The sequence below is a fragment of the Ailuropoda melanoleuca genome, chromosome 8, assembly GCF_002007445.2.
Source record: "Ailuropoda melanoleuca isolate Jingjing chromosome 8, ASM200744v2, whole genome shotgun sequence".
NCBI classification, from domain to species: domain Eukaryota; kingdom Metazoa; phylum Chordata; class Mammalia; order Carnivora; family Ursidae; genus Ailuropoda; species Ailuropoda melanoleuca.
The window spans coordinates 43,131,961-43,147,724 of record NC_048225.1 but is presented as its reverse complement, the minus strand read 5'-3'; the positions used below and the strand labels follow the sequence as shown (position 1 = coordinate 43,147,724).

The 15,764-nt window shown below is 44.6% G+C and overlaps 1 non-coding gene across 1 annotated transcript; it reads left to right on the top strand.

Annotated features, from left to right (window-relative positions):
• Positions 1-15,467: 15,467 nt before the first annotated feature.
• Positions 15,468-15,541, top strand: LOC117803633. The gene has a single exon (XR_004627575.1). It is a non-coding gene; the product is annotated as a small nucleolar RNA SNORD66 (small nucleolar RNA).
• Positions 15,542-15,764: the final 223 nt, after the last annotated feature.

The following is a 15,764-nucleotide window of genomic DNA, read 5'->3' as shown; positions in this document are numbered from 1 at the left end:
AGGTCATGTTAGGTAGCATCCTTTGTAAGGAGACAACAATCTCACTCTGCTTAAAGGAGCGGGACGTAAGGTACCTAAGCTTCAACATCACCGATGGCCAGTGTGATGGTTAATTTTATGTGTCGACTTGACTGGGTTGAGGGTAAAACACCGTTTCTGGTGTGTCTGTGAGGTTGTCTTTAGAAGTATTCGTATTTCACTTGGCAGACTGCGTAAGGAAGATCTCCCTCACCGGTGTAGGCGGGCCTTGTCCCATCTGTTGAGGTGGAGGACGCATGAATTTGATCCCTGCTTGAACTGCAACATCCATCTTCTCCTGCCCTCGGCCCTCAGCCCTCATGGTTCTGGGGACTCCGGGTTTGTGCTAGAACCACACCACTGGCTGCCCTGGGCCTCCAGCTTGCCAACGGCAGACCATGGCCCTTCTCTCTCTTTCTGTATATCTATAGACATGCTATTGGCTCTATTTCTCTGGAGATCCCTGACTAATACAGCCAGGCATTGTGCTAGGCACATATCCCCTAATCTTTACAACCTCCATTTTATAGATGAGGGGACAGAGGCTCAGAGCACTTAAGTAACTCACCCAAGTTCACATAGCCAAGTAGTGGCAGAATAGTGTTCTAACCCAGCAATGTCAGCTCATACCTCTAGCAGCTCTAAGTGCAGTGAAAAGCAACAAGCAGTTAAATGTATATTTGCAAAATGGCCTTCAAGTGCCATGACAGGGACCCAGAAAGTTCTTGGACTAAAAACAGCTGGGATTTTCCTTGCAACTTTGAAGACTGTCTGGAACTGAGGCTAGCAAACTGGATCCACCACATTTGTGTCCCTTTGGGAGAAAACCAACCCCAAACGCTGGCTGAGACTCCTGCGTGGTCACTGCTTGGAGGACATCGAAGCCAACCAAGTAAGCAAGATCTTGGGTGAGCCCGTCTGCTGTGAAAGACAATAAGGTCTATTCTCCCACCTCACCTGCCCTCTGAGAGCTGGTGAGGTTCGTGCATCTGCAGGCCCCCAGCCAGAGCCCCAAGGATGTCAACCATGAGAAATTACTGCACAGTCTTACTGTTTGGCCAGCCTCTAACTCACTCAATCCATCTGTTCATTAATACATGCACCAAGCGTTTATGGAGTGCCCACTCTGTGCCAGACAATGAGATAGATGCTGGCATGAAATATAGCAATACCTAAATCAGGGCCTTTGGGTATGTTTAGTAGTCATTATAGAACTACTAGGTAAGAGATATAATCTGGGACTCTGATAATAATAACTGAACTTTATTAAGAGTACACTGTTGGCAAGTATTTTGCTAATAATACATATAGACATAGATTATTGTATAATGTTACACAAATATAAAATATATATATTATATGATATAATTTAAACCTCTTTACAATACTTCAGGTTAGATTCTATTATCATCTGCATTTATAAATGCAGAACTTAAAGCTTGCAGAGTGAGACTAAGTCATTTGCTCAAGGTCACATAACTGCTAGACAACAAAACTAAGATTTAAAAGCATTTCCCTCTAAAGCCCAGGGCCAGAGACAGTGTAGAGAGGGTTGAGAGCATGAGTTTTGGAGAAAAATGACCTGGGTTTGAATGTCATCTCTCCCAGTTTCGGGTTGAGTGATCATAGGCAAATTGCCAACCCCCCTGTGCCTCGGTTTCCTCATGGAGAAGTTGAGGGCAACAGCAATTATCTTCCCCATGAGCCTGTTATAAGGTTGAAATGAGTTAATTAATGCAAGATGCTTTAAAAGTGCTATATAAGGACTTCCTTTGTATGGAGAACCTGTAATCTGAAAAGGACACTTCAGAAGCTTAGCAGGGCAGTGACCAGAGCTAAAAGAGAAGTGAGAATAAATAGGACAGTAAAATTGGACAGGCATCTGGAAATGGGGACATGGGCCATGAACACTGGGCAGTTAAATTCAGATCGGGAAGGACAAGGCAAGTAAGGATAAGGGGTTGGAGCCAACATTGGTTTTAAGGCAATGAGTTATATTAAAGTTGTCAGGGAATATGTGCATGTTTTTAGACATTTGTTTCCAGCATTCTGGCTGTGTTCAAAAAGAGCTTGTTTGGAAGAAAGGAACCTCGTTTGGTTGAGCAAAAGGAAGTCATTCTGTTCCGTATGCAAAGTTTCTTCCTAGGCATGTTCCCCAGGATGCGTTAACTGAGCACGGACTCGCACTCCCACTATTAACAACTGGAAACCCAGACACACTGTATCAAACAGTCATTTAAGACCCTCAGTAATCAGCAGCACAGGAGCGTGACCCCTATAAAGGGAAACGGATGAGATGAGCTCCGTGATCACACGAGGTACTCTGTGAACTGTTGAGTCTGATGGTGGAACCCAAGCAGAGTGGGGCCATCTTGTTGAGTTGAGAGGACAGAGGCCATGGAAGCTGAGGAGGCTGGAACTGTGGAGCAGATCCCAGAATGCTGGCTGACGTGCAGAGGGCTGTCGAAGTTTTCTGTAAGCTGATGAGGCATCGTTTCCATGTTACGTTGTTAAGTGAAAAAGCCAAGAGCAAAAGAGTGTATGTAGTATTATAGCATGCTACTTTTTGTATAAGAAATAAGAAATAAAGCATACATGTATCTACTTTAAAGCATACATGTATCTACTTTAAAGCATACATGTATCTACTTTTTCCCAAAAGAATCACAGGAAAAAGCACCCGAAATCTCTAGAAGATCTCCTTGAACCTACTGTTGAAGACAAAGCCCTGCATATGTAGGCAGAAACTCCAAAGGGAGGGAAGGTACAGATAGCCTGGGACACATCGTTGGGCCATAAAGTAAGGATGTGCTCAAAATAATAATGATGGGGCTGACCCAAAGGACACAGGAGTTGTAAGCTTTTACTCTCCCTCTCTATCAGGATCCTCAAATCTGGCACACTCTGAAGATCATAAGAACTTAGGACAGGAAAGATGTAATTCACTGAGTGAAAGAGGAATCCATGAGTTCATGCTGATAATCAATAGATAATAAACAAATCAACTAATTAATACTTAGGGGAGAAAAGTGAGCTCTCTCTTACAGTATGAACTGAGTGCCAGTTGATCAATATGGAAGGATGGGTGGAGTTGGGAGGGTGGGAATCACCATTTTACAAACATCACAGTAAAGTATAATTCAAGCAAGATCATCAGTAGATTCCAAATCTAGGAGGGAAAGGTTCATGAGATGCCAAATATTTGCATGATCACAATGTGCCTCCCTCCGATTGCTAGTAGTTGCAAGGGCGAGGAATCATAATCACACACTGGAGAAACTGAACAGCATCGTGACCAGGTCATCAACATCAGCCTAACTGGTGAGGGACAGCCAGACAATGTGTGCCTCCAGATGGGACACCCAGAAGGAACGTGTCTAATCCAGCCATGGACGTATAACCTGAATCTAATCTTGAGGACATATTAGACTCTAATTGAGAAAGTTTCTATAAAATAACTGGACTGTATTCTTTAAAATTGTCAATATCAAGACAGACAAAGAGAGACTGAGGAATTTTCTTATAGAAAAGACACTAAAGAGAATTGAATGCAATTCCATTCTAGATCCTAAACTAGAGGGAAAGAAATGGTATGAATGATGTTATTGGGACAATTGACGTAGTTGGAGTCTAAACTACACACTCATTAATAGAAAGGGAATAACAACTGTAGCAAGTATTATATAAATGTTAAGTTTCCTGCATATGATAACTGCACTGTGCCTATCATTATTCTTAGGAAGTTCATCCTTCAGTTTTGGGGGGGGGCGTGAGGTAGCAACTGCTTTCAAATGGCTCGGAAAAATAAAGTGCGTACGTGTGTGTGTGTGTGTGTGTATGTGTGTGGGTGTGTGTATGTGTGGGTGTGTGTCTGTAGAGACAGAGACAAGTAGAGACAGAGAATCTTAAATGTAGAAAAAGTTTAAAATTGATTAATCTGAAGAGTATGTGGGAGTTCTCTGTACTACTCTGGCAACTTCTCTGTAAATTTGAGATAATTTCCAAAGAAAAAGTTAAAAATAATAGAGGCAGGCCTCTAGCATCAAGAGGGAACAGACCTGTGGTCTGTGGTGCAGTGTGTGCTCCAGAGGCCACTCTCTGTGGGTCGAGCCAGACGAGATCATGAGACCACGTTCTTGCTTGGCTGCCTTCTTCCTGTCCTGCTTTACTCCCTCTTTGACAGGATTCTCCTGAAATCCATCCTGTATACCCAAATGCCAGTCTTGGGCTCTGTTTCTCAACATTCCAACTTAAAACGCCTATTCCGGCCAACCCTATTCATCCTTCATTTTTAATTCCCCTTATCCTGGGGAAGGCTGAATAATGGCCCCCTCAGCACATCCACACCCCAATTCCTGGAAGCTGTGAATATGAGCTTCTATGGCAAAAGGGACTTTGCAGATGTGATTAAGTTAAGGGTTTGGAAGTCGGGAATATTGTACTGGTCTCTCTGGGGGGAGCCTGATCTAATGGTAGGAGTCCCTATAAAGAGGGCACCTGGGTGGCTCAGTTGGTTGAGCATCTGACTTTTGATTTCCGCTCAGGTCATGATCTCAGGGTCCTGGAATGGAGCCCCACAACAGGCTCCCTGCTTAGCGGGGAGTCTGCTTCTCCCTCTCCCTCTACGCCTCCCCCTCACTCTCCAATAAATAAACAAATAATTTTCTTAAAAAAAGAAGGAGACAAGGGGCCCCTGGGTGGCTCAGTCGTTAAGCATCTGCCTTCGGCTCAGGGCGTGATCCCAGGATCCTGGCATCGAGTCCCACCTCCGGCTCCCTGCTCTGCTGGGAGCCGGCTTCTTCCTCTGCTGCTCCCCCTGCTTGTATTCCCTCTCTTGCTGGCTGTCTCTCTCTCTGTCAAGTAAATAAAATCTTTAAAAAAAAAAAAAAAGAGGGAGGCAGGAAATCAGGAGAAGGCTTCTGATGACAGAAGCAGGGGTTGGAGTGATGCGCTTTGAAGGTGGAGAAAGGGGCCAAGGAATTCAGGCAGCCACAAAAGCAGAAAAAGAAGCAAATGAATCCTCCTCTCAGAGCCTCTAGGAGGAACCAGCCCTACTGACATTTTGACCTTATAGTCCAGTGAAACTTGAAACTGATATACAGCTTCTGACCTCCAAAACTGCAAGGGAATAAATGTGTGTTATTTTAGGCCACCAAGTTTGTGATAACTTGTTACAGTGGCCATAGAAAATCAATATACTCCCCTACCTTTTCCTGTTTCTGTTGCACTCATCACCTTGTATGACGCTGTATAATTTACTTATTATGCTTTTCTACCTTGTCTTTCTTCTCCCACTAGAACGGAAGTTCCACAGTGGCAAGGACAGATGTCTGTTTTGCTCATGCTCTATTCAAACCCCTAGACCAGTGTCTGGAATCTAGCAGGCGCTCAGTTAAATCTCCTGAATACCTGTTATTCATGCCTTTCCTCATCGCCCTCCTCTCCAACTATGCACATTCTAGCTCTCCTTCCAGGCTCAGCTAAAACCATGTGCTCCATGAAGCCTTCACTGACCTTTTTAGGTCACAGCTGTCTCTCTCTCCCCTGAATTCCAAGAGCATACCCTCCCTGTTCCTTTTATTCACACTTGATCCTAGTGGCTGGCCTGTGATGTGAGCAGAGACTCCAGTCAGATGGCCTGGTTCCAGATCCGGACTCCATCACTTACTCACTGTGGGACATGCAGAGGGCAAATGTGTGAGTTAGGTAGATCTTGGGGGTAAAGGGCCTAGCATATAGTGGGTGTTCATTAAATGGTAGTCCTTATAGTGAGCCCCCAATAAATGTTGCTAAGAATAGAATTTCTGCCTTGTGAGTTCTGTTTTGATTTTTTTTAACTCTCCTCTCTTCCTGTAACTTTTTCCTCACTAGATCAGGAGCTTCTAGAAGAGAGAATTTTAGCTCCAAACGTCCCAGTACACTCATAGCACCCAGTGGGATACGGGAAATGCACGGGTGCTTATAAAAGCCAGTGGTCTCTTAGCCTGGAGTAGCGTGGGGGCCGGGCAGTTGAAGGGATCTGGGTAACTCAACCCTCTCTGCACACGCCTCAGGGTGGGGACACCTGGGGAGCTGAGAATACTTGCAGGTCACAAGATACTTCTCGTATGGCAGAATCCTAACTTTCAGAATTTAAAGTCTCACAGCAACTCAAAATGCTTACAACATTGTCCATTTTATTTTCCACTTACCAGATTTTCCCAGACCTGTTTTCTCTTCCACAAAATCCCTTCCTAGACTTCAAATACTTCAGCGTTCCCTATCTCTACCTATTTTTAAAATTTTGACTTTCTAACGATTAACATAAAAAGAAGAAAGATGCAGCCATGCGCTGCAAGCAGAAGAATTAAAATCCAAATCCAGGTCTGTAGTATGGAGCAAGCTTCCATCGTCCTTCTGTATTGCAGAGCCATGCTTGACACAGACGAGTCATGTACTTCCCAAATATACCTGCGTGGGTATTGAACCTGAGATCACTGTAGAGCTCAAGTCCTTGACTCACGTTAAAAACGTAAAATCATAACAAGAGTAGCGTCATTCAGGGAGAACTGACTTGGTACCTCATGCTCCAAGTGTATTTTGCATAAATCATCTAGATCTCCCCTACAACAGCTCCATGAGGTATGAGTTCCTGTCCTCATTTCACAGATGAGCTCACCAAGGCTGAGACACAGAAAACCTGGCCTCGAGTCTGTGGTCCCGGCCTCACACATACTGCACAGCCCGTAACGGGATTATTGTAACTGGACTCTTTTTCTTCAAAGCCTGGTATTCCCGGCCTGACAGAGGACCTGGCAAAGGTAGAAAGAGGGCGGGTGGCAGAGCCAGTGCTGGGAGTCAGGCAGCTGCCACAGGCCCAGGCCTGGTTGGGAGAGGCAGGGTCACAGGAAGGAGCCAGGCTGACACTGGGAGGCTTTGAAAGCTGAGCGGCTGCGGGGCTGGAGCCGTGACCTGAGAAGCATGGCGGGTGGTGCCCCCAGTCTGGCCAACGACCCCATCTCTCTGGGGCCGCCTCTCCCAATCGCCAGCTCTCACAGTGACCCTGAAGGCACCCCCTGTCCCGTGGCAGTGTGTGATATTTTCCAGAGTGTTAGTTTCATATGGCTGCTGTAACAAATCGCAGCGCACTTGGTGACTTGCGGAACACAGCTTCATCACCTTACAGCTCTGTGGGCCAGAAGCCCGAAAATGGGTTGTAGAGACAAATCAAGGTGTCAGTGGTGCTGTGTTCCTTCTGGAGGCTCTGGAGGAGAATCCGTTCCCTTACCTTTAACAGCTCTGCAAAGTCCCCCTGCCACGAAAGGTGAGACAGTGATAGGTCCTGAGAATGAGGGTATGACCGTATTTGCTGGTGGTGGAAGGGGGCAGAGCCATCATGATGCAGTGAGGAGGCCACAGACAGACTGTGAAGTTCGATGTCAACTCTATTGTTTAATTGTGGTCTTGGGCAAGTGACTTAACTTCTCTGAGCTTCAGTGCCCACCTGCAGGAATGACGACAGCACTTACCTCTTAGGGTCCTTATATGGTTTGGAGATAATGCCTGCAGCGTGCGGACCCTGATGAATAAGGGGCCATCATACCTGTCACTCTGATGTTTAAGCACATTCTGTGAGGGTAGTGATGGGAATGCTCACTCCAAATGTTTGAGGCAGGATGAGTCCCCCGTTAGGCCGCTGCAGGAATGCCTTTAAAGCCCTTCTTTCCCAGCAGATGGGTGGGTGGCGGTACAGGAAGAAGGTGGTGAGCTGTTATACATGGCTCAGAAGGTAATCAGACTCTCTGGTCATCAGTTAGCAGGTCTGCACTCCCCCCCCTTGTGGGCGGTTTCTACTCAGGCAGCCAATTCCTGGTTTGGATCCCCCTGAGGACTCCATGGACAGTGCTGGCAGCTCACGGACCTCCTCCTACCCACCGAACAATGCCAAAGTGTTCTCATGTTCAGTGGAAAAAGTGGGACCGGGCCAAGAAGACAGCTGATTGCAAATTCATTTTCCATGCATGGAATAAATGGAAAATGTCAATGGATCGTACATCGTCCTTGGAATTGAAGTCACAAATGCGGCTACAGAAGCCCACGTGGTATTGAATAAACAAATTCGTGGCTGGAAACATGGTCCTCAGTCATTACTTTTTCAATTTCACAGATGAGGTGGTGTGGGAGTCATTCTTCAGGTTTCTGAAACTGGAGAAAAGCCTCCTCTCCTCACCTCCTACATGGCCTCCTAGATCTAAACTGAGGCGGAATATTTCAAAGGTTGAAAAACCAGTCTCATGTTTTTCTGTGTATTTCTCTTGCATTTAAAAACAAAGAGCTCCAAAGGGGTGGCAGCCAGCTCCTCCAAGTGGCAAACTATTTTATGGCCCCTCCTTGGTCATGCAGTACAACCCTAGCAAGTCTCCCAGATATTGCCCAGCACCTCCCAGATTGGCTACTGTGAAATAATCCTGTTTCTTCCCACCAGTGGTGAGCAACCTGAGGGCAAGGGCCACCTCTCTTTCATCTTTGTATTCCCCTTGAGCCTAACACGGGGTTTGGAGCCCAGTAGGTTTGCAATAAATATTGCATACTGAATTAATGAATGAACGTTGCTCACAGAGGTTAATTGACTTGTTTAAGGTCACTTGACTAGTAAGCAGCAGGGCAGGGACAGAATTCAAGTCCTCTGATTCTGGTCCTGGACTTTTCGCTCTAACACTGAGTGAAGGAAAACGTGAACCACTGACATATGAACGTCCCAGCCTAGGCCTGGAGTTCTCCATCCAACCAGAGATTATCGAAGAGGAGAGGCAAACTCACACATTCTTCATAAAATTCAACACCTTTGCTTTCTGTGATTCTATTGCTTACTCTCTCTCTCTCTCCTTCTCTCTCTTCCTACCTCTCTTTCCCTCTCTCCACTCTCTTCTTCTTCTCCTCTTTTTTCAAGGGATTAAAAAAACATGGCAGGCCAAGCACCCAGGGTCTCCCCCACCAACTGAGCAGAGCATGCTATACTGAATCTGACCAGCAGAGGGCGGGCTCGGATGCACCGAGCTTCCCAGGCCAGCCGCAAGAGTCTTCATCTTGTCAGCCTTGGCTAAACACAGATGATGGATGTTTTTTTTTTTTTACAAAGGGGAAAAAAAAAACCCACCTGAGCTAAAAGTTTTCTCCAAATTACCCCACCTGTGTCAACATCACCTGTCCTGTTTCTTGGAGGGTTGTCAACCATGTAGATGCTCTTTGGGAGGTGAATAATGGAAGGGGGTGTTTCCATCCACCGAGGTCCCTTTTCTGTATACAGATTCTGAAGCCTGAAGCCTAAGCAGTGACCTGGGTAACTAGCTGGAACCAAGGAAAGAAAGCTGTGATTAGATCTTTAATTTTGGAAATTTGAACTCGAAGGACCTTAGAAATCATCATTTTACTGAGATCTAGAGAACTTTGGCTGATATTATTGCATGGCAGCTCTGGGGCTCCAGTGGACGCTGACCTACCCGCTCAATTGTAGACAGTCTAGATTACATTATTATATAAAGAGTGTGGAGTTTTACTTCAGCAGGGCAATGAAGTTAGTAGCAGATACCCTGATCCTGCTAAGACTTGGTTTTGCATTTTATTACAGTCAGTCTAGAGTGGCCCTTACCCCAGGACGTGATCCTTATCCCTAAAGCATGGCCTTTTTGATGTCTCAACCAAATTCCCGGAGTTTTCACGAGATCCCTTCACTGGAGTTGGTTGAAAGTACGTCTCCAAGCACCGTCTGATCTCTGGAGCCTTTGCTTAGCTCCCAGCACTTTGCGTATTGTTCTCTCCCAGGCCTTCAGGAGTCTGACCGTGCATACAAGCAACCTGGTGTTCAGCCAGAGACTCAGGAGATTCTCTGTACACATTTCCAAGGTACCTTTTCTGCAGTGTCCTCTTCTCCTGCCCCACAAGTTCCAGCCCCCTCAGAAGCCCACACTCCAGTATCCGTTTCTTCCACTCAGAGAAAACGTGGGTGGCCTCTACCCAGCAGGAAGCCCATGGTGCTTCCACGTGGTAATTATGTAAAGCATCTAGCAAAATAATAGCATAAATTCTACATAATGTGTCACTATGATTTGCTCTTTTGTAAATGCTTAGATAATGTTCAGAGAGTATAATGATATATCATGTACTGAGCCATGTGTAAAAATCAGAAAATATTTTCCAGATATAAACACCATTTTTTTCTGAGTTTCAAGTTCTTGAAAATGGAGTGGTCCAGCTAGGAACAATGGAGAATTTCATGTCCGTTCCACTTTCAGCACGTTCCTGACTCTGACATCCTCTCATTTGTATTATTTACAAACATGTCTGTTCTCCACACCCACCCCTCCATTCTTATCTTAGACGGTCCAGCTCCTCAGAGTGCAGAGGCCACTTTTATTCATATTTGTGTCTCGTATAGACAGTGGCACAGCACAGAATAGGTTCATTCAAATAGTATTAAATTTTTTAAATGGAGTGAAAAGGCAATTTTTCACAAAAGAGAATAAAAATTGGAGTTATGCATCTGGCACACCAAAGCCATGTGTTGTAAAAGTGAAAATACAATCACCCCATTACTGGCTCCATACTGAACAGCCACCTGGGGGTAGTAGAAAGACACAGGAAATTGGAAACCTGGTTTCAGATCCTAGCTCCCTGCTGTTTACTAAGTGAGTGACCTTGAATAAGTGACTAATATCCTGCACTTCACTTTCCTTATCTATCAGGAAGGAATAACAATGGGATGGTGGGGACGCCTGGGTGGCTTGGTCAGTTAAGCATCTGCCTTCAGCTCAGGTCCCCATCCTAAGGTCCTGGGATTGAGTCCCCCATCAGGCTCCCTCCTCAGCGGGGAGTCTGCTTCTCCTTCTCCCTCTGTCCCTCCCCTGCTTGTGCTCTCCCTATCACTCTTTCTCTCACTCTCTCTTAAATAAATAGATAAATAAGATCTTGAAAGAAAAAAAAAAGAATAACGACTACCTCACAGGGTCTGTTGTGAAGATTATAAGGAAATAATACATCTAAAGAAACTCAGTTCCCCACCATTCTACTGATTCAATCGCCCATTAATGAATTCTGGATTTTTATGTACACCAGCAATTTTGGTGGACATTACATGGTAGATCAGGGGCTATCGTGGACCCTCACAGCTATAATGTTGTTTAGACAACTGTCTCTCTCCTCTTGGGAATAATTTTCCCCCCAATTGCCATTATGTGATTTGCACAGGAATTTCACATTTTTACAGTCTCTACCTCGGGCCAGAAATGATTGATTCAGAGGTAAGCAAGGTTCCTGGCTGGGAGCGGCTTGTACAAGGTTGCCGGATTAACATAGGACACCCGGTTAAATTTGAATTTCAGATAAACCATGAATTGTTTTTAGTATAAATATGTCCCCTGATACAGGACATGGTATTTTTATTTGCTGAATCTGACACCACTGAGCTTGTGAGGAGCTTGGGCTCAGCGTGAACACAGGGATGGCCTTCAGAGTGCAGCGGTGGGACCATTGGTCAAGCACGTTCCCACGGTCGAGCTGCAAGGCGCGTCAGTTGCAGTAGTTCTGTGTCAGTGTGTAACAAACCACCCTCAGTTTCCTGGCGTAGAACAAGAACTGTTTAATCGTGCTTGTGGATTCCATGCCTCGTGAATTAGGAGAGATTCCAGAGGGCATGGTTTATTTCTGCTCCACAATGTCTAAGGCCTTATCCGGGATGCATAGCAAAGGATGACATGAGGATCTGGAGGACTGGGTCATCTGGAGGCTTCTTTACACCTACATCTAGTGCCCCGGAGGCTGGGTCAGCCAGAATGCCCACACATGTCTTCACGTGTCTTGGAATCCCTCACAATGTGGCTGCCTTGAGCTAGTTGGACTTTTTACATGGTGGTCTAGGGCTCCAAGCATGTTGTTCTGGTAAACAAGACAGAAACTGTGTGACATTTTATGACATTGCCTCAGAAGTCATAGAGCCTTGCTTCTGCTGTATTCTGTTGGCCAAAGCAGTCACAAGCCACCTGGACTCAAGGAGAGGGAATCTAGAGCTTACCTTTTGGTGTGAAAGGATTTATGGTCATGATTTCAAAGTGCCATGCTCATTAGTTGATCAAGCCAAGACTTTTTTTTTTTAAGACTGCCCCTTAATGTCTATCAGAGACCCTCTGTAAGGAGCTCTGGCTCTTTCACAAAGTGAGAACTCAAATGCCTACCAAATCCATGGCATAAAATTCTTCTCCAAACATCTGTTCAGACCATCCTCAGCAGCACTGACACGACCACTGACTTTTTCTGCACTGTTTCTTGGCTAAATCTCTGATTAAAAATTTAAGCAACTGCATACCAGAGCAGGACGACCAGAACAAGCTTAATTTCTTTATAGACGGAGCGGAGCCCTCCAACTGCATCAATTATGCTGTCATTCGGCATAAAGCTGTGGATAGAGGTTGCAACACCTGTGAGGATGTGCAGCAGGAAAATGAGAATAGCGCTTTTCATCTGCAGAGACCTTGGGCAGATCAACTATCATTCTCATGGTCGAGTTTCTAAAGATTTCTGACAACCGGGGTATCGGTAATAAGGAAATGATTGATTGAGAAGCATTTTTTACTGTATGATGTGTGCATGGCTCTGTAATTAAAAATAAAATAAAACATAGGGCAGATGCAGATTTTTATTTTCACTTCTATCTAGGTAGACTTTGGCAAGTCAGTCCACTTCATTGAGCCTCAGTTTCCCCAATGCACAATGCAGGTAATATTTCTGTCTGAGGGAGTTAGTGTAAGGATTAGAATAATAAATATGAACTAAAGCAGCCAGAACATTGCACAGTGGCTACTGGGATATAACAGGACATTTTGGAATGAACCAAGATCAAATGCTTGCCATGTGCCAACACCACAGGGGACAGATCAGGGCACAGTTCTTGTCACCAGAGATATCATGGCCGATTTAGGGGGTGCCATATCTTCTGTGAAGGAGCACATAGTCTAAGGCTGAGTTTTAGGCAGGATGCTTCCCTGCTTCCTCTGGCTAGCCAGCACGTGCCTCAGTTTCCTTATTTGTTACAAGAGGAATAATAATAACCACTCTCCCTACCTCACAGGATTATTTTGAATATTACCTAAGATGTAGGTATTAAAGTGCTTGGTAAGTGTTAAAATATTAAAGATGTGGTCTTGCCTCATTAGCCAAAGTGTGGCCTGGGGACATCACCTGGGAGCTTGTTAGAAATGCAGACTCTCAGGCCCCCACCCCAGACCTACTTAATTAGAATTTCCAGTTTAATAAGACCCTCAGGTGATACCTATGCATGTTAATGCTTGCAAGTCAGTGGTCCACAAGAGTACTGCATTTTGATAAAGTAAAAACAAAGCAGGTTAAGATCCATTGGAAGGCAACCTATTGGTAACACACATAAGCTTCTAATAAAAATTAAAAGCCTAATTTCTAAGGATTTCAGTTAAAAGGAAAAAACAGACAGGGCTAACTATAGAAAGATTCACAGGGGTTGTGGAGTTTTGAACACATGCCTAAGTCCACCCAGGAAAGAGGCTCCATTGTAAGACTGAGTTGTATAAACTCTCTTCCCTGCCTGCACAGCTGGGCCTTGGCCAAACAGGTCATTTTAGTCACCTCAATGACCAGGGCACCTTGTGGTACCGTGGGCTCACTGTGGCAATTGCACTCAAGCCAAGATGGCCACCCATGGGTTTGTTCAGGACAGTGTGCAGAGTAGGTGTCTGGCTCTCACAGGGCCCCACATTTATTCCTCTAGCATAATCTTATCCATTTTACTCTGTTATATGCATTCAAGTCCGTCTCCTCCACTGCACTGTGAGCTCCTTGACGTCAAGGACAACATCTCTGTCTTGTCTGGAATGCCCAGCTCTCCACATGGTGTCACTGTGAGACACATGGGAAGCTTTAGTGGGGGCTATCAGAAAGGTCCCCATTCTGACCCCCCAGAATGGCCTGTCAAGTGTGTATACTCTTTTCCTTACACAGTTCCATTTATTTAGGTCTTCTGAAATTTTTTTAACAATGATTTTTAATATTGTGCAAATTTGCACCTCTTTTGTTAAATTTACTCTTCAAGACAAAGTATAGGCTATTGATTCGAGATCTTTCTTTTTTTATAATAGATTCCCTCTAAGCATCGCTCTAGTGTATCCCACAAATTTGGGTATGTTGTGTTTTCATTTTCATTTATCCCAAAGTGCTTTCTAATTTCCCTTGTGGTTCTTTTTTAATCCATTATTTAGGAGTGTATTGTTTAATTTCACAAACTTAGTACTCAAAATTAAACTAACATTTTTTGGGTCTCCCTCCTCTCCCTTGCCTTCTCATCCTATATTCCTTAATGTTTTGATATGCATCTCTATTCATTTCCCAAGACAGAAACCCTAGAGTTATCCCATATTATTCCCTTTTCTCTTATGGGTATAACCAATAAATAAATTATCTAGTCTTATTGCTTCTCCATCCTCTCAAAAAATCTTGGCACACATCCTATTCTCTGTCTTCCTTCTGTACTAGTGTTATTCTGGAGACTAGGTCCTTTCACTCTCTCTCTCTCCCAGATTATTACGATTTTCACTTCTTAGTCTCTAGTCCCCAACACCTTGCATTCACCCTCCACATTGCCCACAGAATATCCTCACATTCAAATTTGAGCATATCATTTTCCTGCTCAAAATTCCATTAGCAGTAGAATAATCCCTATATTCCTTTGCATGACATACCGCCTTCAAGGCATGGCCACTGCCTCCCAAACCAGCTCCATCTCTAGCTCCATGATGGTTCCCTTTATACCATCATGCCTTACTCCATCGTCCCAGAACATGCTAAGTTACTGAACATGTTTTCTGTCTTTCATGCTTCCATGACCTTGAATGATACTACCTGTTCCACAGAGCTCCTCCCAAACTTGGCGTCCTTCCAACTGCATCTTTCAGACCTCAGCTCAAAGTCTGCCTCCTCTGGAAAGCGTTCCCTGTTCCCGCAGACAAACGTGGGTGCTTCTTCTGTGCTCATGAAATACCACATCTACGTCTCTAGTGAGACCATTGTTTTACTGGATCGTGCTCATTGGGATGTTTGTGTTCCAGCTAGAAAATAGTTTCTTCAAGGTAAAGCACATGTTTTGTCTCTGTATTTCCAGGCTAGAGGAGAGCTTGGCCCAAAACTGGTATTCCATGACTGAATCTCCCACTCTTCTGTACCTTACCACGTACTATATAACAGCATTAAATTTCTCTCGCTACCAGTGACTCAAGAATATTTGTTACTGAACTTACCTATTTCATCCCAAGTACTTTAAGGCAAAATTAACAAAACAAAAGAACAGAGACCTAAAACCTATTTCGGCACTGTCGCTGAATAATGTTCTTCACACCATAAAACCCTCTTGGTCTAATTCTGAGTCCATAAATTAGCAGATATCTCCTATTCACTTCTTGTGATGATTGATTTTATGTGTCAACGTGTCTGGACCACTGGGCCGAGATTAATAGTGAAATCAGTGGAGTTCGAATAAAGCAGTTGTACTCCATAATGTGGATGGGCCTAATTCAATCAGCTGAAGGCCTTAACAGAACAAAAACTGACCTCCGGAACAAGGAATGTTGCCAGCAGATGACCTTTGGCCTTGAACTACAACACTGACTCTTCCCTGGGTCTCCAGCCCACTGGCCTACCCTGCAAATTTTGTACTTTTTAAAAAAATTGTATTTATTTATTTGCCAGAGAGA